We start from the raw sequence: 24780 nt of genomic DNA on the forward strand, positions 1-24780 counted from the left end.
CTTTAATTATTATTTATCGTCTCTCGAGACAGGATTAAAAATAATTAAGAAATCTATGTCAGTTTTAAACCTGAAAATGTCACTATATTGCTAACGTTCAACCTAATACAATAATGATTTTAGTTATTAAACCAAAACACAAACGTGTCAACATCGTTCAAAACATTTCAAAGTCACTTCAGAACCTTTGTTCAATATCAGGAGTCAACAGTAATATACATTTCTGACATACAAACTTCACAGACAGACGTCACAAACGTCATAACAGAATGGAAATTTCTAAACAATTTTTATTAGATTGATTCGTTCCCGACTCAAATTTATCGAATCATCACGTTTTTGCTTCACCGTTCGATTTGATTTTGAATTTAATAGCGTAGGCGCGTCGCCGGGATCGCAGTTGCAATATTCGAAATCCAATTTTGAAATGCGATTCGTGTTTTCGATCGATTTCACATCGATAACCATTGGTAGGGTCTCGTGATCTCTTTAATATGCTATGTTAAGCAGATTCTGGTCTTCGCTCGCTCATCGCATCATTTTTTTTTAGATACTGGGTGTTCGGTGATGTTTGTGGGTTTTTAAATGCCCCCTTTAAATTAACCATTTTGTGCACTTGTGCAAGTTTGGCCGTGTAACGTTGAGATAAATAAATAAATAAATAAATAAAATAAATATATTAGGACAAATCACACAGATCGAGCTAGCCCCAAAGTAAATTCGAGACTTGTGTTATGGGATACTAACTCAACGATACTATATTTTATAACAATTACATATATAGATAAACATCCAAGACCCGGGCCAATCAGAAAAAGATCATTTTCCATCATGACCCGACCGGGGATCGAATCCGGGACCTCTCGGTTCAGTGGCAAGACCTTACAACTGCGCCACCGAGGTCGTCAAAGATAAACGATCAAATGCGAAATAGTCAAAAAATGGTTATTATATAATGCATATATAGTAGCTTGTAGCTTTGTTAAATATCATTTAATTTAGAATATGACGTAAAAAAGTGCCTGTGAAGTCCTAATTACTGAATAAATTATTTGGTTTAGATTTTTTGTTTTGGCTATTTTTAACTGTTAAGCGTATTTTTTTTTATGGATTTAGATTTTGATATGAAAGAATTACACTCTTAACTAATGTAATAACAACGAACGAATGGTTGAACAAAACTAATCATGTATCTCGAAAATACTCGAGCACATCCATGGGTTGCGGTTTGTGCTTACCATCAGGCAACCCGCATACTCGTTTGCCCATTATGATTAAAAAAAAAACATTTAAAAACATATTGTTAGTTATGTCACATGTATGGAATTAGTAGGTACCGAAGTACTTACCAAATCCATGGTCATATGTAATGTCAAGTATCTTTTTTCTACTAAACTAACCGATAATGTCGTGCATAATGGAACTACTCCTTCTTCACTACTCTTACTCCCTCTCTATTCACTACTCCTACGTCCTACTTAATATAATAAACGCGAAAGTTTGTGAGAAGGTACATATGTGTGTATATTTGTTACTGTTTCACACAAAACCTACTACCAACCGATTGTTATGAAATTTGGTATACGGGTATAATATATACCTGAAATAAAACATACGGTACTTTTTATCCCGAAATTCCCAGCAAGTCATTTATAATAAGTTTTTAATCCCAAAGAGGTAGGAAGTACCACAATTATTGTATTCATAACAAGAAGTATTACTTAAAGTAGCGGGATAACCATAACAGGATTAGGGGAACACTCCCAATCCCCTAATCCCCGGAATCCCCCTATACCGCAAACTGAGATCGCCCGGGATACTTGCGCGTGTCGGATCTTAGTACCACCATCTTTTCTTTGTTAGCCATCGCCCTAGGTGAACGGCAAACGCTGCAAGGCAGTGCGACGCCAAGTGCGTCATGCGTCAATGTCAAACGCACCGAAGCATTTACTTTTAATATAACCTACTAAATAATAACCCAAACTCAACATTATTGTTTACGTCTCAACAAAAGCTGTGTCACAGACTACTAAACAGATACTCATAACGCTTGTTAATTTCTTTACCATTTCTTAAAAATATATGCTTATGTCATCTGTCATTTGTCATTGTCAAAAAGTGTGTGTCACTTTTGTTTGTAGAAGCGGCGAAATCCAATTTGTTTTGATACCAATATAAAATAGTTTTGTGTTTCTCCGTTTTGTTTTATATTCTCAAAACCCCTTTTATTACAGCTGCTATTATATAATAATAATAAATAATACTAAGTGTTGCCAGCTGGCCTATAGTAGCCATGTTTGACCGCGAATCATTGGGCGCTCAGCGATTTAACTGTGAAAACGTGTCAGACATTCACCTTAATAATTACTGGATGTTGCCCGGAGCTTCGCTCCTGTGAGAATTTTGAGATAAAATATAACCAATAACAATCTTGGATAATGTACCTATTTAATGGTGAAAGAATTTTTGAAATCGGTACTGTAGTTTCGGAGATTGCCCGCCTCAAACTCACAAACGGTTACCTCTTTATAATAATAGTATAGATAAGAAGAAGAAGTAGACTTGTTTGCTATAGGTACTCTTTCATCTTCTCAAATGTGTTAATGATTATTGCTACTCGGGTGCTTCGCACGTAAATACACATACAACAGCGTCGATTCGTGTCGTGCAGCCTAGCACCGCTCACTAAGGACTCCAAGTAAAACTTTTTGACCGACTGGCACAGAATATCAAAAAGTTTCAGACTCTTCAAAATAGCCTCCGTGCGAGTTTGGGGATTTTTTTTTTTTGTGTGCGATGCGTAGCCTATGTCACTGCCAACTATGTCCACACAAAAAAATTAATTGCTCCGTATTGATGTGAGAGAAGGACAAACAAATATACTTTCACATTTATAATTTTAGTATTAGTATGGACTGTGTGGCTTTGTGTTTACGGCATAGACGTTACATAATCTGGCCTTTATGCAATTCGTCATTTGCATAATTTGGCAGATGTAGAATGTCATCATTCACAGAAACTGACATTTCAAACTTGTCTGTCATTGTCAGAGTCTAGCCCGTCTCATTTCCGCATGTTCCCGGTTTTCGTTGCTATGACGCCACTAAGCCTAAGGTTAGGGTAAATAATAGACTAATTTGAAAATTCGGCTGTGTTTTTACAACCGCCCGCCTGCCTGACGTCAACCCTCTTTGCTGTTGTCGCCGACGGCCGCGGGAGGACACGGAGTGGTATTATTTTAAGGCGGAACCACAGCCAATGTCTGGCACATTGTCGATGAAAATTATAATGCTTTAACTTAAAGATTTACTATTATAAAAATCTTCCAAGTCATACACGTGAATAACATGACTCTCCTTTTGGGGCGTCTCGGGTATAAGCATAATAAACAAGTAAATATTTTTCATAAGCCCTCGTGGGTAAAAAGCCGCATACCACATCCTCTTGAACAAACTTCACAACGCGAACTCGAAACCGAACCGAAACACGCCATGATGTTTAAAGTCAGATGCGTAAAGTGCTATGTCAATGTCTCAGGAAATCTAGAGCCCGTGGCCAGTCTATAATTTATACATTATAATTTACAAATTTAAGAATAATTTACAAATTTAAGAATAATTTACAAATTTAGAAATAATTTACAAATTTAGAAATAATTTACAAATTTAGAAATAATTTACAAATTTAGAAATAATTTACAAATTTAGAAATAATTTACAAATTTAGGAATAATGAATAAATTTAGGAACAATTAACAAATTTAAGAATAATTTATATATTTATGAATAATTTATAAATTTAAGATTAATTTATAAATTTAAGAATAAGGATACGAATTAATAATACTTACACTATAATATAATAATATTTTACACCATAATATAATAATATTTTCGTTTTATGTTACCTAATCTCTAGAATTCAGATTTTGGAGTTGGTGACGATTCAACTTTAGTGGAATTCAACATTCGAGGAATTCAAACATTTTTGAAATTGAACATAACGATCCGGAAGGGTCTGGGGGGGATAGAACGAGTAGGTACCTACCTATATTCGCTCGTTCGGCTGGTACGGGTTAGTGCGGGTTTGCATTTCACTTCTCACCGTCGAATCGATTCGAAGTGAGATGCAGCGAACCAATCACATTGCAGTGTGGTTGTCGTTGCGTCACAATGGCGCAATGTGATTGCGCACTTTGCATGTGGCAGTATTTCATTTGATAAACTATATGATCTTGATCAAGTTAATAAGAATAGTTTTACTGCATACCTAAGTGCACCTTAAAAACACTGAGAATCAGCTATTGTTATTTTAAGAATTTGATATTATGCTTACCTATGTTTTGAAGTTCATTTATGTCGTAACACTTAAATTTTCTTGCATTTCTGTAAGGATCATAAAGAAGAGCTAATCACAAGTTTATACAGCTGACACGTATCACAACACGTTTGACGCATCTACAGATAAAACATCTTAGCACCGCTTTTAAATATTTATTTTTTATCGACACGGCGGACGGCGCGTCTGTTTTTCTTGACATCCATACCTGATAAACATGGGTTCGATATCGGAACGTTTACTTTTTTAAATTCTTAAAATTGACACGCTTAACGAATACGCCGAATATCCCGTCTATCCCAACCCCACCGAGTTGTCCCATAATGTATAGTTATCCCAGTAATCCCACGGGAATGAAGTGCCACTCGTGGATGCGACCTGTCCCACCGGCGGGAGTGAACCGTCCCACCGGCGAGAGTGAACCGTCCCACCGGCGGGAGTGAACCGTCCCACCGGCGGGAGTGAACCGTCCCACCGGCGAGAGTGAACCGTCCCACCGGCGAGAGTGAACCGTCCCACCGGCGAGAGTGAACCGTCCCACCGGCGAGAGTGAACCGTCCCACCGGCGAGAGTGAACCGTCCCACCGGCCGAGAGTGAACCGTCCCACCGGCGAGAGTGAACCGTCCCACCGGCGGGAGTGAACCGTCCCACCGGCGGGAGTGAACCGTCCCAACGGCGGGAGTGAACCGTCCCAACGGCGGTTGTCAGTGATAGTGATGTTAAGTGATAAAATAAAATAAAACTCTTATAGAAATAATTAGTTTTATTTATAAGATACACAAATGCTTTAATACTTTATCTATTTATCTTTAATGACAATGACTATGTAATATCCCCAATAGAATATGGAATCGAAGATTAAAGCGTATAAAGGGAAGACTTTCAGCAAGAACAGTTTCGATTCTACACAGATCGACGGGAAAAGTGAGTCAACTTTACAGCAGGGTTCCGTTTTGACGTAGGGAATAGTTTTCGTAACTAATTACGAAAAGTGATATATCTTTTCGTAGCTACTACGTAAGTACGATTGCGAAAGTGAACGAAGGATTCTGTGTAGATTCGATCCTACCAGTGATTACTTTAAAATGGCTAGAGAAAAATATAGGGTAGAACGCGACACAAGTGGCGGCAGAGCGGCAGAGTCTAACATGATTGTTGTCTAGGCAGACATCAATCACTACAATGCAATTTTTTAAAAAGGAAATTTAAGTGCAAGCAATTTAATCTATATAACCCTTTTTGGAAGTCTTAAATCATAAAAGACCCTTTCTTCTGGATGAACAACCAACCACACAATTTCTGGAATCATGCTGGCCTCAGGCGAAAACCAAGAAATTATTCGTATAAGTATAATAGCAGCAGCACTAATACGGAACGTTTGGGTTATCAATTGTACCTGTATCAATTGTATTGTGTAAGCGTTGTTTGATTTTGAGTTTTGTGAAGTTGTGGTATTCGGCTATTTACTGACGAGGGCATATGAAAAATGAGTGCATAGTATGCGTCACAAACATTAGGACACGTTACACTTGTAACGCAGCTACGCTTTGTTTGGAATCTCTTTCGATGTATTTCGTCTGCGCTGGCACATTTGGATCTACTGTCATAAATTTTAAAATTCTAAATCCGCTCGAACACTTTGACGCGTAAACATTTACGATCAGAGCGTGGCCGTGATAAATTTATAAACATTAAATAAAATAAGAACAGACCCAATAAGGGTCTTACCTTAAGTTTTATAATAAACTTTACTACCTACTGCCTAGTGCCCATTTACTATCCAACCCACGATAAACCCCCGACACACTGAAATGTATTGATAGATTTCTTGGATACAAGCTTAATAGAAGTAGCATTGTATATGTAAAACGATTGGATATAACAAAATTCAGATAGAGTGACCATGTAGGGGAGACGGCAAACTAAAGCAAAATTATTTATGCTTTGCTGTGTTATGGAAGTCACCACCATGGCCATCCTCAAGTGAGAAATTAAAACATCATAAAATTGGAAAAAAAATTGAATAATTGGAACGCCATCGCTGTCCTGCTAGACCCAATGCCTTTAGGAGATGACCAAAAAGATATTCGGATCAATATAATGGAAGCGGCATGTTTTCTTGGAGAATGCACCCTTAAGGGAAGCAGCATTTCATATGTGGATACCTGGATAATCATCTATTCCGCTTATGTAAAGCCAAAAAACGATAATCTAATAAAATAAAAAGAATACTTAAAAAGCCAAATTGAAAAAATACTTGGAAAACGAAGCTCCTAACAGACTACATTCATACCACTACGAATGACTGGAATATACATTTGTAGGCTTATTTCTAGTGCCACGTGGAGAAAACCAAGAGAAGTTATACGGATAATCGAGTGAATTTGATTTGTATATGTGGATTGCCTGGGACACCATATACTCGACTCAAATCCGTCCCGTAGACAACGACCCGACGTTAATAAAAATACAATCGCTTGGTTGAGGAAAAAATGTAAATCACCTGGTTCAGGAAAAAAATAAAATAAATGGAAAATTGGAATTGAAAATTGGAACTTAAATGGAAAATTTGAATTAAAATTGAATTTAAATTGCTATTATTATTAACTAACGTTGATCGTTAAAAAGGGAAAAAGGAGGATAAAATGTAAATAAAAAATCGAATTATTAAAAATAAAGCCAATCAATGCAAACAAATCTTGGAACAATGGAAATCAATTGAAAACAATAATAAGAGGAAATGTCGCCTTCTGAAAACTTTACCCGCACGATGGTGGATTTAGGATAATTAATTATATTTTTAAATTTCATATAAAATGGAATTTAAAATTAAAATGCAATGGGAAACGCCCCATAGATTAGACAAATTAATCTAATTCATGAGGCAACGTTACCGACGACTACAACAATCACGACCACCGCAACTAAATTAAAAAAACCTTTACCTACCAATTATGATAAAATCCCTAACTAAGGTAGACGGGCAAAACCGAACCATTTTAATTTACCGAGTAAAGACTAAAACTAAATCAACATTTATCGGGTTCATATTACTCCTTAATCAAGGGAAAACATTAGACACCATGTAAGCTGGCACACAACACATTACAACTGTCGTAATTCAATTTCTTTTACTTTTTCCAATTTGTTATTTTTTGACGTAATCTGCTCAAGTTTCAGTCACAACAAACAACGTATTTAAATTATCATAAAAAAATAATATCAATTTAATTTAATTTAATGTAAGGTTAAGTTTTCATTTGGAAAGTAATGTAAAAATAGTGATAGTGTAATATTACCTAATAATTGTTTTTTTCTTTTTAGGTCTTATTCTTATATCGTAAAAACAAACTACTACCTCCTACTGAGATAATTATTTACCCTACAAAGTCTCATATTACAAACAATTGTGGAAGATCTATTAGGAAATGGATTCCTAGATTACAACATTCATAAGAACCAACGAAATCTTTATCTGGTAATGATTCAAACGTCTCATCATGAATCTCATGAATCAAGGGAAATATCACACGAAAGCCAACATTTTTGTCCATGCGATATTAATCAGGCAAATCAGTTTGGCTACGAGGGAAAAGATGGCATATATAGTTAGTTTTACCAATTGGACGGAAAACAAGCGCAGAAGATGAAAGGGAAAATGGAAGACGCTCCACTGACAAGCTACAGAAAGGGTAAAACGGAAGGCACTCCACTAACAAGAGCCTAGCTCAACTTAATGATTGATGTTAACAGCATTACAAAACAAGTTTGTTAGACAAATTAAAAAACCCGCGACTTTCAATATTCATTTCGCAACAACTCTTGAACAGCTGAACAGATTTTCATGAAACATGGCTAAGAACACTCGGGATAAAATTATCTATGACAAAAAATAACTTCTGTATTTCCTCTATAAAATAAAATCATCCCTCGAAGTACTCGTACGCGTGATTACATTATTTACACTTCCGTAATATGTAACACCTTTCAATACTTTTCAATTTCAGCATTTTAGGTCTTTTTCCTGTCAGTTTTCTTTCATCTTCAGCCATTTTGATTGGAGACAATGTGTGGATTCGGGTATCGTATGTGGCTTCGGACATTCGAAGATAGTTGTACTGAAACAGATTGACAATTGAAGTGGCTCAGTCATATCTTGAGTTTTCCATTATAAGTAGTGTAGAAGATATTTTCTGGGACTAGACAGTGTTAAGATATTTCATTATATGCAAAGATGTGTAGTCTGCAAAGACAATATGTGGCTAAAGCTGATTGCAGATTTATACGAAGAAGATACATGTACAGCGGTAGTCTTATCCCATGGATCTCTTACAGTTAACCGGTGATAGGTTCAGAGGACATGTATTTTAACAGTATCAGGTTAGAAGTAATTATCTTTATTATACGCGGCCAAATATAGAGCTGATGACAAGCTGCCTTTGTGTTTGTAAAATATACACACAGACATACATACAGACGCCTTTTCAACGAGTACTTATAACTCGTTCGATAGATTATCCGTGTATACCCGTTCACACGGAAACGCTCGCTAATAGTGAACATTTTCATTGAGCGCATATCATTTACGTCGAAAGCAGTAAAATTTCGCCTATGTATAGAGAGCATGGCTATTATACTCGTACGAACAAAAGGTAAATCCAAACTTCCATACAATATGTTAAGTTTAAGCCTTTTTTCCAATTTTTGACGACCTCGGTGGCGCAGTGGTAAGGTTCTTGCCACTGAACCGAGAGGTCCCGGGTTCGATCCCCGGTCGGGTCATGATGGAAAATGATCTTTTTCTGATTGGCCCGGGTCTTGGATGTTTATCTATATATGTATTTGTTATAAAATATAGTATCGTTGAGTTAGTATCCCATAACACAAGTCTCGAACTTACTTTGGGGCTAGCTCAATCTGTGTGATTTGTCCTAATATATTTATTTTATTTATTTATTTATTTATTTATTTATTTATTTTGATGTGAAGTTTACGCCTTTTTGAGCAACAGTTAGTAATACGTGAAAAACTAGCAACTTACGAATTTTTACTGCAAACGTGTGAGCAAATCGGTCTTTTCCGCTTGTAACGTACACAGTTTGGTCTTTGCCATCCATTTCCTTTCCTTTTCTATTATATCCTTCCTGTTTCATCAGCAACCTTGTTAGTGGTAATCAACGTTTCTCTTTTGCTAGAACTGAAATTATCCCGATTTATTTTCAAAACGATGTTGACTCATCAAAGATTTCCCGTGAAATGTCAATTCTTTTCGCTACTGTCTTTTTGTTTTTGTTTCGATTTTTCCTTATTTAAAAATGTGATTAGAGTTCTTCATCAGATTTTTTTTTTCTTTAAAAAGTTTTCGAAGACTAAACAAAAAGGTTCCACGTATTGTTTTCTTGATTTAAAAAATAAGCAATTGTATAAAAATTATGTTTCTTAACTTTTTAAACTTTGCACATAATACAATTTGTACAAGTATGCCATTAGGTCATACAGAGAATGCTATGTTTATTAAAAAAAAAAAAACTATTGTATTGACATTCATGATGCCGTATCATAATATTTTAGATTTATTCTTTATTTTTATTCATTTAAACCTATATTACACACCTTAAATAGTTAACAATCTCATAGTCGTGGTCATTACGTGGAATGAAGCACACACAACGAATTTCTTGACACTATTAATGGCAAACCACTCCGGTTTGCCACTGCCTTCCCCATCAAACTGAGTGCAGGTTTCCTCACAATGTTTTCCTTCACCGGAAGCGTGGTCGATGAAAACTACTATACATAATTCAGATTGGTATACATTCATATATATTCGAACCTAGGACATTTCTGTTCACAGGTGGGCTTAACCATTACACCACCACCGCTTCAAGTTAACAAAAGGTGGACTTAATGCCATAAGGTATTCTCTGCCAGTCGAATCTCGGGACTAAACAGACAAAGGCAAAAAGGGTGGTGCTTTTTTTAATTTTCAGCCTTTTCTATGCCCCCAGTTCACGAACTCTGGGCGTTGAGGGTTACTTGCGCTTAGCTTTTACGCCATAACATCCGAATTACTCCCTCAATCATCTACATAACATAACCTATCTAACAAACCTTGTGAGAAAACTTCATTCTTAAAAAAATACTCGTTTATCGTGTTTACCTGAAACAAAAAAAATATTTATTAAACAAAATATTTTTTTATAGGTTGTATTAGCATACGAGCATGTTGTTGGCCTGATGGTAAGCAAAGATTGTAGGTACACTGTTTTGGTTATTGGCCCCTATTATTGTTATTAAGGCGCAATATCACGGTAATATCTTACAGATCGAAATTGATGACCCTGTTTTATCAAAATTTAACTATAGCACCCTTAAGGGAAGGGCCCTTAAGGGTGCTATAGTTAAATTAGTAAATACCAAAGATGGTACAAATTTAGTAAATATCTTCCTTAAATTCAATTTAACCCTTAAAAAGCCTTTCAGGAGAAACAAATCACTGAGAGGGACCGCAAATTTTGTCTCATTGTCCGGAATCAAAGAGGGCCTGAAGCGACCGTTCGCCTTGACCTCTGGGCTTTGTCCCTACTGTAATTCAAATTGTCTTTGTTGTGGAGAAAAGAGTAAGATTTTTTTTGTTTCTTTCTAGACTTCCAATATATTAGCGAAATTTTATTTAAAAACGTAAGTTAATTTTACCTCTACAAACAATGATGCAATAAGTCACATAAATTCATGAAACTATTTGGGTCAGTCAGGTCATGTCAAAAGAAATAAAATAACCGCGCGCCGGGCCCTTTCTAAATTTATGTAACAAAGAGTTCATATTATGATGTTTGTTAATTATTTTAATATTTCATGTCAAATAATTGTTTTTTTTCATCACCCGGCAAAAACATCCTGATTACTTCTCCACTCGTCTACATCCAGGAAAACGTTTAGCCCATATTTTTTGTATTTTTTTGTGCCCCAAGGAAAATATGGCATTTAATTCGCGGTTTAAAAAAGAGGATATGATACGACAAAACTAGCAGTTTTGTTCATCACAGAATTTCATCACAGAAGGACAAAGGGAATATTGTGGGTAGAAATAAATATAACAGAAAAAGAAAGTGAAAATGTTGAGAAAATCAGTATATAATTGCAACAGTACCGTTATCATTAGCAAATACTTCTTGTCGATGTTCTCAGTCAGGGCCGAAGCCTTAGCGACAGTGGGAACAGACAAGCCTGAAGTATATTAATTGAGTTAATTTTCAGTTTATTTTTGGAATGATCACGCATTTGTGCTTTAAATGGGTATTAAATACCCGTTTAGGGCATCCGGAGGGTTATTTGTCGTGGTCACAGTTCGTGACGTTGCGAATGTTTGTTGTCTAATATAAATACAAAATCTTTCATGTCTTGGTAACTATGTTAAGAAAAAACTGTGAAACTCTCGTCTGGATAGAGGTTCCGCTCTTATAAATCGTTAACGTTACGTAATTGAGGAAAGTAATATATATACAGATATAGTTCGATGAATTTTCGAGAATTTTGATTCGAAGGAGAGCGATCACTACCTTGGTGGCGCAGTAGTAAAGTTATTGCCACTGAACCGAGAGGTCCTAGGTTCGATCCCCGGTCGGGTCATGATGGAAAATGATCTTTTTCTGATTGGCCCGGGTCTTGAATGTTTCTCTATATATATATATATATATATATATATATATATATATATATATATATATATATAGAGTTATATATATATATATATATATATATAGAGTTATATATATATATATATAGAGTTAGTATCCCATAACACAAGTCTCAAACTTACTTCGGTGCTAGCTCAATCTGTGTGATTTGTCCTAATGTATATATTTATTTATTTATATTATCACGGTTATCGAAATGCTCAAAAATACACCCAGGTAATACTTGGGACCTGTACTGAGAAGAACTTTTTGATTCAAGGTCCATATCATATGTGGCCTCGCGTCGAACCATCCGTGATTTATATATAAGGGGCTTACTATCATCTTAATGCAATCCGACTCTGAACTGCGCTGCATTTGAATTGTTTCCAATAGTATGAATAAGGATTTTGGCATTTTAGTACGGATATCGAACAAATAAAGTATAAAAAGCTAGAAAACAAGCCTATTGTTAATCATTACAAAGAACTAATACTTTTGTGGTCAATATTAACACCTTTAGCATTCAACATAAAATGATTCACAACGACCAACCTCATTTCACGCATGATTCATAAGCGACCATATAAAATTGATCCTTTTCCTAATACTATTTCACATATATTCAATGTCTCTTCAAACTGGTCGGTGTTACCAGTATAATACGACACGTGTCGGGAAATATAATTGTTTCGAACAACGGGTCGAGTAATGTTGGACTTTTAGTTAGAATTTTTATAGTTTGAACACTATCAGTAAATTTTGTATTAAATGGGACAAGTGACCTGTCCTTATTCACACCGTGAGAGAAGAATGTACTGATAAAGCTATTTAACTCATACACTTATACCATTACTAAGAACTATTGTATAATCTGTGGCATTTTAATAAAAAATGCCGTTGATAAAATTGCACTATATCGGCAGGTATTTAAAAGATAAATATAAAGACTTGATTTTATTGCAAAATTAGACGCAACGCAACTCGTTTACAATTCAAGCGGAGCCATGGTCTAGTTATAGGAAGAAATATAGAAGAAATTCGAAACGAAGAAGAAAAAGTATTACGACTAAACCCTGAAGTCCGGCTACACTCAAGTTTAGCCGGCTAGAACTAGTTACAGCTGGTCTCAGTTGGTTATACTAGAAGAAACCTGTTTATCTTCGGCTAGACGTAGTTACTAGGCCTGGCAACACCTAGAAGCAGCTGGCCACACCTAGTTGTAGCCAGCTGCATCTAGCTTATCTTCGGTTCGACCTAGGTTAAGCCTTAATCATAACAGCTAGTAAGGCTGTATTATATTATTGTTGTCTTTAAAAAAAGCTATAGTTTCTGGCGTTTTGCAGGTCGAGTCCATCCTAAGTTGAATGATTTTGCTAGCGGGTGCGATTGGGCACAGACGATATAACACGAACCGATACGAACGATTATTACAAATCCGATTTGGTTGAAAATGCTCAATATACGGGGCTTCCTGACAATTTACCAAATTGGATTAAAATGCTTAGTTTGTAGAATTTAACCTTTAATATTTTGAAGCCTTAGTTGGTTAAGTCGAAGGCTAAGCCTCTTGTATTAATTAACTGTGGTAATTTTAGGAAGAATATCGAACACGATTATGTAAAGAAAATGTATGAACCTTATAATCTGATATAAACAGATTTTATTAATTTTCCGACACTTTAAAGAGGAACTGTGAGGGTGGCGTTGCCATTTCATAATATGATAAAAAAATGACTTTTCAATATATTATATCATTTGACGACCTCGATGGCGCAGTGGTAAAGTGCTTGCCTCTGAATCAAGAGGTCCCGGGTTCGATCCCCGGTCGGGTCATGATAGAAAATGATCTTTTTCTGATTGGCCCGGGTCTTGGATGTTTATCTATATATGTATTTGTTATAAAATATAATATCGTTGAGTTAGTATCCCATAACACAAGTCTCGAACTTACTTTGGGGCTAGCTCAATCTGTGTGATTTGTTCATATATTATTTTTGGCGCCAAGACAATTGATCCTTGATTTTGAAGCCACAAATACTATTAATTCATTGCATCGTCAATATTGACGTTGGTTTTAAAATGCGCACCATTGAAGTTTAGACAAAATGGCTTTCTTTGCATTTTTCTACGCACGTTAAAATTAACATAAAAGTTGACGGTGCAACCCAACCTAAATAAAAATTGGCACAAACACGTTCTAAGATTACGACAGTTTTCAATAGGATTCTCGAGCTAAAACACTATAATAAACTGTCATATTATACATATATTCATAAAGTTTATAAATAACAAGTAAACAAGAAAATCCCCGTTCAATCAATAAAAAATGTCATCACAATAATTACTTTTTGGTGAATAAGATTCCTGCGTGAAAAACATACCTAATTTACATACACATTTATGAAATGAAATATTTTATTCATTTCTACTTTATAGCCGAGATTGATAGACATATAAACAAACAATCCATACAAATATTATAAATGCTAAAGTATGTCTGTCTGTTTCGATTTTATGGCTAGACTGCTGGACTGATTTTGATGAAATTTGGCATGTAGTTAAATAACTAAAACATACGCTACATTTCTTTCAAAAATCAACCCCTATATAACCATTGAAGTTTGTTCACAAGTGGTGGTCTATGAAAACTACAAAACGAGTCAGATTGGTACACAAAATCTTTTAAAAGTAAATAAATCTTCGTCTAGGCAATCCATAGACTATGCAATGTATCCTAAAAAGCTGGTTGTAGATAGAGAAAAGAGGTACAAAATAGTGATGCTACAGAAGTAGTTACATTCAGAATTCCATATCCTTATTAAAAAACAAAGTCCTCTGTCGCGTTTGTCTGTCTGTTTGCCATAAAGTCAAAGACTGCACGGATTTTCATGCGGTTCTCACTGATATATAGTGTAATTCCTGAGGATGGTTTAGTTGTAATATGTTTTTACTCGAGCGAAGCCTAGACGAGCTGTTAGTTCATTTGGCAAATATTATGAATGCGAAAACACGTTTGTATGTCACGTTTTAAGGATTTCCGCTGGGGTGACTTTTATGAAATTTGGTATAGATATAGTTAATGCTGATGATCTAAGGTTGAACATTTGCTACCACGGACAGAGTAAAGGCAATGGTTAGAGATTTAGCATGAGACTCAGACAGAAAGACCGGATTTCGTATTGAAATAGTAGTATAGAATGGAATAATCTTTCTGAGCGTTTCCCCGGTTTGAGTGTTAGAGCACAGTTTCCTATATTTTCTTCTCCACTTGCCACGTTACAAAAGATAAAGATTTTTTTAAATATTTTAGATATATGCATGATTATAAGTGGGTAACGACAGAAAAATCTCTTGCAACTGGTTAGGTAAGTTTAGTTACCGAAGTGGACCTAAGGTGTAACTTCTGTTCATTCGTTATTTTGTTCGTCAGTAAACTGGGTGACTTGGGACTGAATAGAGTGAGCCGGCAATTACTTAGGGTGTCTGGAGACTAGGTGAAGCGGCTTCCGCTGAGGACACAATTTGGATGGGGCTCAAGCAAGTTCGGCGAATATTTGAAAATAAAGTGACAGTGACACTTTGATTATTTTATAAGTAGATTTAGACTGCAACTTCTCTCGCGTTACACGGTTCTCCGGAAAGTTTTTTTTAAATCATTATTTCATGCTTTTTTTTGTAATTTTTGTAAAGCTTTCATGTTAAAAAAAATATTTGAAAAACTTAAACTTGAACTGTCGTTGTTGTTTAACCGTATTTTTTATATAAAAAATACATTATAACAACGAAATACATTGAAAAATTAAAATATGTATAATTTAAACATACATCCTTACAAACATTCGCATTTATAATATTAGTAGGATTGCCAGCAAAATATATTTCTGAATGATAATAGTCCATACCATAAATAGAAGTCTACAAAACAAAACACTAACATTTGTTGCGAAGATCTTCATTACAGTTAAATGTACTGTTAAAACGTTAGTTTAAAGTCTGTCTGTCTGTAACGGCGGTAATAAGGTTCAGGCGTTTACGGGAGCAACAACAAGCGCGGATCCAGCACTTTAAAAAGGTTGTGCTCACCAATACATTGTTGGCGACTGCAACATTGAAAGGCTACTTATAAATACTACTTGCCCCGACCCGGATCAGCCAAGTTTTTCTTTATAAATTTATATTTAAAAAATGGTTGTTTGAATGAGTTTCTTTCGGCATTTCTTCTCAGTGGTGGTCGTTCCGAAATGCTAGTAGTTTGTAGCTTTGGTAAATATCATTTCATTTAGAATATGACATGAAATAGTGCCTGTGAAGGCCTAATTTCTAAATAAATTATTTGATTTTGATAATATGTCACTTTCTCGACTGGGCTATCATTCTTCCTTCTGGTCGCAATCCTTGCCCTTCATCTGCTGTCAGGTGCGGGGACCGGAGGCAAGCTCAGACTTGGACCCCACCACTGACCGATTTAATCTTCTAGCCACCACCGTAGCGATTTGAGCATTGCGATAATTTGTATTTTCACCCAAAGTAAACCGGTTTAACTGTCCACCGTTCTTATTTCCACCTGAGCTTTGATTCCAAACACCCAGTATGGGACAAATGGTGTAAATACAATTCGGGGCTACAGCTCTGGCACTGCCTACCAATATGGTGCCTCTCTTCTAACCATACCTCACTTACTATCGTGACGTGCGTGCTACCACTGGTACCTGAGAGACCTGTACGACGACACAGACAATGCTGTTCAGCATCAGCTTCTTATTGGTCACAAATTTAGCCGAGTCCACAGGATAAGAAGAAAGTTTGTGAGTATATGGGCATTCCCGAGCCCGTCGCTTCTACGAAGTTGGATCCGCGCCTAATCTACACAATCGTTACAGTGTTTATCTTGTCTAGGTCGTTGTTAAAAACAGAGTCTGTAGATAATAGGTAATAAAACAATATAACTGTAATAGAGGGCGTGTAGTTCCCGCCCTACTATTGGACTATTTCACATCGACGCGACTAACCTTCACAGCTGATGGGCAACCATACTCGTAACATTATCAAACAGGGTGACCATACAGGACAAATAAACACATTTTCACATTTAATATTATAGGCCTCTCTATGGCTGTATAAAGAAGGTGATAGCGAACACTTGACTTTTTAAATTTTGAAATGTTCTTAAGTGTCATAAATGACAATGTCACTGTCAAGATAAATTGGCGCGCGCGCCAATGCGCTTTTACTAGCGGCTCGTCCCGGCGAGTAAAACGATAATAAATTATACACCAAAACCTTCCTCGGGAATCACGCTGTCTATTTGTCAAAACCGTACAACATCCGTCCGGTTAGTTTTAGACGTAGTAAGGATAACAAATATTAAGTTATCAAAAAGTTTCATAGTCTCCGGTGTGTTGGAGAAGAAAATAATATTAGTCTGGATATGGATGGAATGCAAAATATTATCGCTTTCAATACGGAATCGAACCGAGACTCCTGGATATTGCTGCAGGCAATTTGCGGTGAGACGGACTAACATCTGAACCGCAAGCATTACCAGTGTCGACAACTTGTATTATCGTAGGGTTGCAATCACAACAGTTGATCCTCTAGGTTCGACAGAATGTCCTGGCGCGAGAGTTCTTGAAATTTTCGAGAACTTTCGAGAGAATTTTCCATGTCATGAAATATTCTCGGCAATTCTCGAGAATTTCCTACAGATTGTTCCCGTGAAGTTTCTGATGAAAAATTAACTTGGATATCTGCGTTAAATCCCTAATTTTGAATGGAAATTTCCAAGAACAGAGAATTTTTAAGCGAATTTCCACATTGGAAACTATGAGAAGTAATTTTGTTTTTAAATTTATTCGATATGACCACAAAATTGTATTATATTTTTCCAATAACAAATTGCCGCGAAATTTCGTTTTTTTGTTTGGTATTTCAACCGTACAGGTTAAACATAGTGATTTTCATTAAACTAGAATTCGTTTAAAACAAGGCTTTGTCAACCCTATTTAAGGAAAACTTTAGTACGATCTGTGAAATTGAGTATTGAGTCTAAAATATCACTGGTTTTGGTCATTTAGTTTATTTGATAACTTCAATCTATATTCGATATCATATTTTTTTAAATCTTTAATACACACATTTTCAATTAATAATAAAATATGCGAAAAAAAAGGGGGGGTCCTTTTTTCGCATAATTTATTATACTATTTTAACATCATTTATTTCTTCTGCGCAGTAATCGTTTCGAAATGCCAGTAGTTTGTAGCTTTTTGAGAAATACTATATAAGTGTCTGTAAAGGTTGAATTTCTGCACTTTGACCCTATAGAGGTACTAAACGTGCATTGTAAGTAGTTTCACAGCTAAATTTGATATTTCGCTAAAATTACATAAACGAACGCAATCCAAATCAAGCCAATCTAATGGAGGCAGAGAGATACAAATTAGTATTATAATGAATATTTACATAAATCCTAAAATAATCTTTCGGATGCCCGGCCATAGGGATGCTTCTGGAAACAAAACATTATACAAATGGCGCCCCCTCTTCTTTTGTATTTCTAACTTGCATTGTCGCCACCTGCCGATTTTTTTTCCTTTTTAACGAAAAAAGACTTGTTCATAAACAAGAAAAATGGAAAATATTTACTTGTATGACTTATGCATTAAGTTACAGATTGGACTAAAATATAATACTTAATGCTGCAGGCAAGCAAAAAGAGAGTGAAAGAAGGAAAAAATATGTGTAAAAACACATTTGATGTTAAAAGAAAAATCTTAAATCTAAACGCTGTACTGAGTATTTATATGCAAAAATAAATGACGAGAATGCTAATTACAACAATAGCTCAAAAATAAACAAAATATCATCGTTTAACATTTAAATCATTTACACTGATAAAATGAATTTAAATGTTAAACGATACTCAGTACAACGTATAGGTTTCAGTTCTTTCATTTTTAACATCGAATGTTTTTATCAGTGAATAAAGTCATGACGTAATTTTTAAATAAATTTAAATGTAAGCCAACTAGAACGAAATTTCATTAAGCGAACCCTAGGGCCGTCCCTGCCAACGCCAAACAGATGAGTTGGAGCAGAATTCGTTACTGTGCACTTACTGCCGCCAACAAAAGGCTTGGAATTGCAAAATCATATCGTCTATAAATCATTACGAGCACTCAGGCTTGTTCAGTCTTACCAAATTATTCACATAGCAAGCCGTCTCCATCAATCGATAGCTCATTTCACATTCCCATTTTAAATCACCCCCTTTTGAACCTAGACGTCTACGCGGCGTCTTCTCTGATACAATAGTGTTAATGAAACATGCATTACAAGCGCTTTTATATCCACCCCCACCACTCGTTCCAGCGCCATTCTTTTTTAATAAGATTTTGAATTTAGAATGCGCGCTGATTTTTTCTGTACGTGGCCAGAATTTTGTTTGTACTCTAGGTTTTTATTATTAAAAATACGTGATTATTATTTTTTATTCGGTTGGAAAGTGTTTATAAATTGGAACATACTCAATAAATGGAATTATAGAAATTATTTTGGAGAACAGCTCCCAGAAAATAGCAATCCAAACTAGTTACAACATCATAAAGGAATGCATGAATTTTATATTAATTTTACCAACCAAATGATTTAATAGGTCTCTAAATCACTTACAGATGTTCTAGAACCTTCCAAAGAGTATCAAAATAAAAAGACAATAATCCAATTGGACCCAGGTGCTCTAGTGGTAACTTTAACCGCTTGGCCCTGACTACTCGTTCAAATCCCTCGACGTTTATTTAACTAGGATAGTTTACGTTTCGTGTGGGTTACAATGTTTATATGTGGGTGTCATTTGTTTATTTAAGACAACCTTTTTTATCGAGGTAAGGGTCGCAGTGACAAAAACCCTTCGATAAATAAACACACCCCTGAATTCTTTAAATATACCGATACTTTAAGCCGATTAAATAAAAAAAAATGCATTTAAATGACATTAACGGATCATAAGGCATAAATAAATTGATTTTATCAATGTTAAATTCATAACACATGTATAATTTAAATTCGCTGACATTTTTTTTTAATGACGGTTGACAAAGGTAGCTTGAGACAAAAGGTCTTGATATGAATTCTTCAAACTTTATTAGGACTAAAAAAAGACGCTTGTGACTGCCGTCCAGAAACAGCTAAGATAAATTGAAAATATATTTTTGTAAATCTTGTTTTTTTTTCGCTGATCAAGGCCACTAACATCACTTACATTTTGGCTATTATTTTCTGTTATCTTATTTATATTATTTTTACGAAGTATTATTTTTCAGGTAGGCATTTCTTATGTTTTAAAAAAATATATTTAATGGCTTAAAGCGTGGAATGAAAACAAAAATAATTAATTTCCGTGTTATTATTTTCCCAATGTTTAAATTAGCTTTTTTTGAACCGACTTCAATAAAAGGAGATGGTTCTCAATTCTTCTGAAAACATTATCATTTGTAAAGATTTTACGATGATTTTTGTGAATTGAACTACACGATTTAGGGTCATGTCTGATTTACGATTGTTCGACTGAAATCCTGGTTTCAACTATAAATGTTATACCATCAAATTGGCATACATAGCAGCTATATAATTCAGCTCGTATAGCTTTCAGTGTGCCCACACGTTATATGCGCGGTCTCTTCTTTATCCCTATGTCAACAGGGAATTTCGTCCTGATAACCTCATAAACTATGGAAAAATTAATTATAGCCCAAAAAGAATACTTAATGCGATCCCTTTTTTATATCTTCGGCTTCCGAGGCTTTAGTGGACGGCAATCTTTGTCTTTATCTCGGGAATTTAATTAAAATATATATGACCTTTCATTACGAGTTAAGTTTTTTTGAGTTGTGTTGACAGGGAGACGTTATTGGTATTTACACAGACAGAATAAATAGCATTCTTTCTTTTTTATTATTTTGTGGATATTAAATACATTGTAGTACTTAGTCTATTTTTATTCGTAAACATAATAAAGATTCTGGTTTTTGTCATCAGCTACGGAAACAAAAAAAAATAATGATTTTTTTATATTTAATGATTAGTAAAAACGTAAATTATTCTTTTGGTTCTGTTAGTTGCTTTTTATACTAATACATTGCTCTAGGATATCATCCCTCTCTCTCTCTCTCTCTCTCTATTTTCGATATAACGGAATGCGATACTAAATGAATCGTTAAAATAATAAGATATTTATGCGTGATGGTCGTAGGCGTGACGTGCGATTGCAACATACAAACATACAATCGAAGTCCTTGCCCGACGATAGTGTGTTAACCATTACTCATGTTAGGTACGTTAGTCACGATTGTTAACCGAGTTATTCCATGATTTAACCACAGTTTAACCTAAATACTTATGATAAATATTTTTATCATTCTATTTTGCATGTTAAACTTGATTAAATACTATGTATAAAAACGACAGAAGAGATGCGGATGAAATTTTGTACACTGGGAAATACCCTGAATTAGTACTATGTGTTATTCTAAGTCATATTCTACCCGTGTACCAAATTTCATAAAAATCCGTCCAGACAAACTTTCGCATTTATAAGTAGAACAATATTCTATTTCTAGAGGATTGCCAATGTATAAAGAGTCACCCTGTGTAAAAATAAATAATAACTATATTAGGACAAATCACACAGATTGAGCTAGCCCCAAAGTTCGAGACTTGTGTTATGGGATACGAAATCCACGATACTATATTTTATAACAAATACATATATAGATAAACATCCAAGACCCGGGCCAATTAGAAAAAGATCATTTTTCCATCATGACTCGACCGGGGATCGAACCCGGGACCTCACGGTTCAGAGGCAAGCACTTTACCACTGCGCCACCGAGATCGTCAATTTATTACATAGTCGCATCGCCGTCGTCGCCTAGAGGATATGTGATTGTCTTATGCCTTCTAAATATATAAATCTAATGTCAGAAAAACCCCACCCCTCATTATAACCCCCTCCCTCACACCCCTAACCAAACGGGAAGCAATCTCTTGGCAGGCTGGTGTCATGGGATGTGAATCAAAATCAGACTGCGTAATAAGGGATGCGGTTTGGGGGCAAGCATACTAGACAATATGACATTGTTCGATTTTGTTTAACGACATTCAATTAATGGGAGTAATCCTTTATTTTTTTTAATACTTTGTTATTTTTAATTAGTTTTCTTTTAGAATTAGTATAATGTAACAAAAAAAATATTAAACATGAGATATTTGTAGAACATAAAAATCATTTTTCTTCTCGTTTATTACTTGTTACATTGTATTGTCATATTGTTCGACTTTCATGACAGTCAAAATCTTGAAATACCAAAGTGCGGCATGTGCCTACTGCCTGAATTGAAGTCTGTGCCGCTGATGATCATTACGATTTCATTTGTCTCTTTATCTGTCTGTTTCAAGTTAGTTTATCTATAGTTATTTAGTTAATTAGTTTATTATAGAAGAAAATCAGCAAGAAATTGATCACTTGTGGTGCCATCTATCGACAAATCAGACAAAAATTAGTCGCCAGTCTGCAGCGGTAATTGTTCACGTCCTCATTTGCATCGGTCGCCCGATTGATTCTCGCCATATTTCGGGTTTCGATTCGCCCAGGGCAAATTGCTACGGCTTAGATGACTTGCATTGCCAGTTATTTATGGCCAAGTTTTAACCCCCACGGAATTGGTTGGGGAAATTCGCAGAAATATATATTATATCTGTCTCTCATCAGGAAGTTTGAAGTTTTCCTGGTTGCTTCAAGGTCGTAGAGCGTCTGAGCTCAGTGTTCGCTTTCCTACTTTTTCTTCTTCACTTCGCACGCTTCGACATGCCATTGGTAGACACGTCATCATTATTGAGGACATCAAGCTAGCACTCATTCCGTGAAAAAAATAACTTAACAAAATTATTCTTTCTCGTTTGATCGCCTTCTTTTCAGACGTTAAATGTTGGCGCCCAGCATCCGTTTTGTTAGATGTTTTAAATCAATTTTAAACGGTATCGGGCATTCTTAGTTGATAGATCATCGGCACGCCCTTTAAAGAAGCCATGTCAAAAAAAATCTTGATGCTAATATTTTTTCTAAACGACTTTTCTATCTTCGGCTCTGTGTATGTAGAATATCGTTAATCAGAATAAATGTTATGATTATGATGTTGACGTGGGCGAACTGAAGATGTGATTTTGACAAAGAAAGAACTTTAACTCGTGAATCAAAGGAAAAATAATGCAGAAAAATCTGATAGCTGATTTTGAATTCACACACGTTAATCACCCAATCAGACGGGCCGACCGCGCTGATCCGCGCGACTAGTCGGAAATGCGATTATCCGCCGGCGCCGCAGTCGCAACGTCCATGACTGCCTTATTTGCGAGGTGTAATTGTGATTACTGATTAGACTGTATTAGGCTCAATCGAGGTATTGTAATTGCACTGGCTATTAAGAATTTAGAAAAAAGAACAAAACTTACAATGAAGGCTTCTGATCAAAGTTGGAACAAATAAAAATAATATCCGTATGATATCAGACTGAAAAACAAAAGAACAGATAAAATCTGTTTTCAAAATTGGATTTCCGCTGCAACCTTGTTCTATGGTACTTAGTAGCGCTGGTAGTACAAGTAAAGTACTTTAAAAACATACTTCTTTCTTCAAAAAAGAACATACAACAACAACTATAAACCATTTTACATAAAAATGAACCTTAATTATTGCAGCATTAAGTTGAAAGTAACAGTTGAAAGTTTTTCATTCATCGGTTAAACAAAATATCTTACCCATTGTTTTGAAAACATCGACACCGCAGAAACAAAGCCATCTCAGTTTCCCAGAAGGTACAGTAACACCCAATAATCACTGAATCGTTCACATTAACAGTAATTACTTCATAAAGGACCATTTAGGGACAGTGACCGTCGTAAACAAGTGAGATTTATGGGTCCTATTGTTTCCGCATTTTTGACGCGCTCTTTACATTGTCAAGTCAGGGTGTCAGTCTGTATACAATGGGACTGATTTATACTATGAAGTGTTTTATTGTCAAAGTACGTTTCTACATTTTAACTGTAATATGGAAGTAAGCTATTTATTTGTACATTCTTAATTATTAACGCGAAAGATGAATGCTTGTCACCGTCTTAACTAAGTAAACTTTATTTCTATTTTTTTTTGTTTTTGTCCTATGTATTGATTATTATAAATACGAAAGATTGTGAGGATGTGTGTAAATATAAATTTATGTATGTATGTTTGTTACTCTTTCACGTAAAATCTACTGGACCGATTGTTATGGAATTTGGTAGATACACGGGTAGAATTTAACCTGGAATAACACATAAGGTACTTTTATCCAGAAATTACCATGGGAAGCGCAGCTAGTAATGTATAAAATGTTAGTCTGATAGGATTATTAGTGTGTATAAGTGGTGGACTAACCACAACCAGTATTTGTATGGTTTTAACATAAACAATACGATACGATATAATTCAATAATATTTTATTGCACAAATTTGTTACCTACACAGTAAACATAAGTACAAAATTATTCATAACACATAACATGACATGTAAGCAATTTCTTCCAGACAATCTATATTCTGGGGTTCTGATGCAAAATTACTTTTAAGAGACATCACGACGCGCCTCATGGAGGCAACAGGAGATTTTAGAGGCTGGCACTTTTTTTGCTCAGCGTGGTAGTATCGCAATACAGCGAGGAAACGCT

At 35.3% G+C, this 24780-nt stretch overlaps 1 protein-coding gene and 1 non-coding gene across 4 annotated transcripts in view; one reads left to right on the top strand and one right to left on the bottom strand.

Annotated features, from left to right (window-relative positions):
- The window catches only part of LOC128680260 (uncharacterized protein), a 533151-nt gene that overhangs the window by 65056 nt on the left and 443315 nt on the right, over positions 1 to 24780 (bottom strand). The gene's annotated exons all lie outside the window — the stretch shown is intronic.
- On the top strand, positions 13779 to 13851 carry TRNAQ-CUG (transfer RNA glutamine (anticodon CUG)). Its single transcript has one exon. It is a non-coding gene; the product is annotated as a tRNA-Gln (tRNA).

This window comes from Plodia interpunctella, chromosome 23, assembly GCF_027563975.2.
Source record: "Plodia interpunctella isolate USDA-ARS_2022_Savannah chromosome 23, ilPloInte3.2, whole genome shotgun sequence".
Classification (NCBI taxonomy): Eukaryota; Metazoa; Arthropoda; class Insecta; order Lepidoptera; family Pyralidae; genus Plodia; species Plodia interpunctella.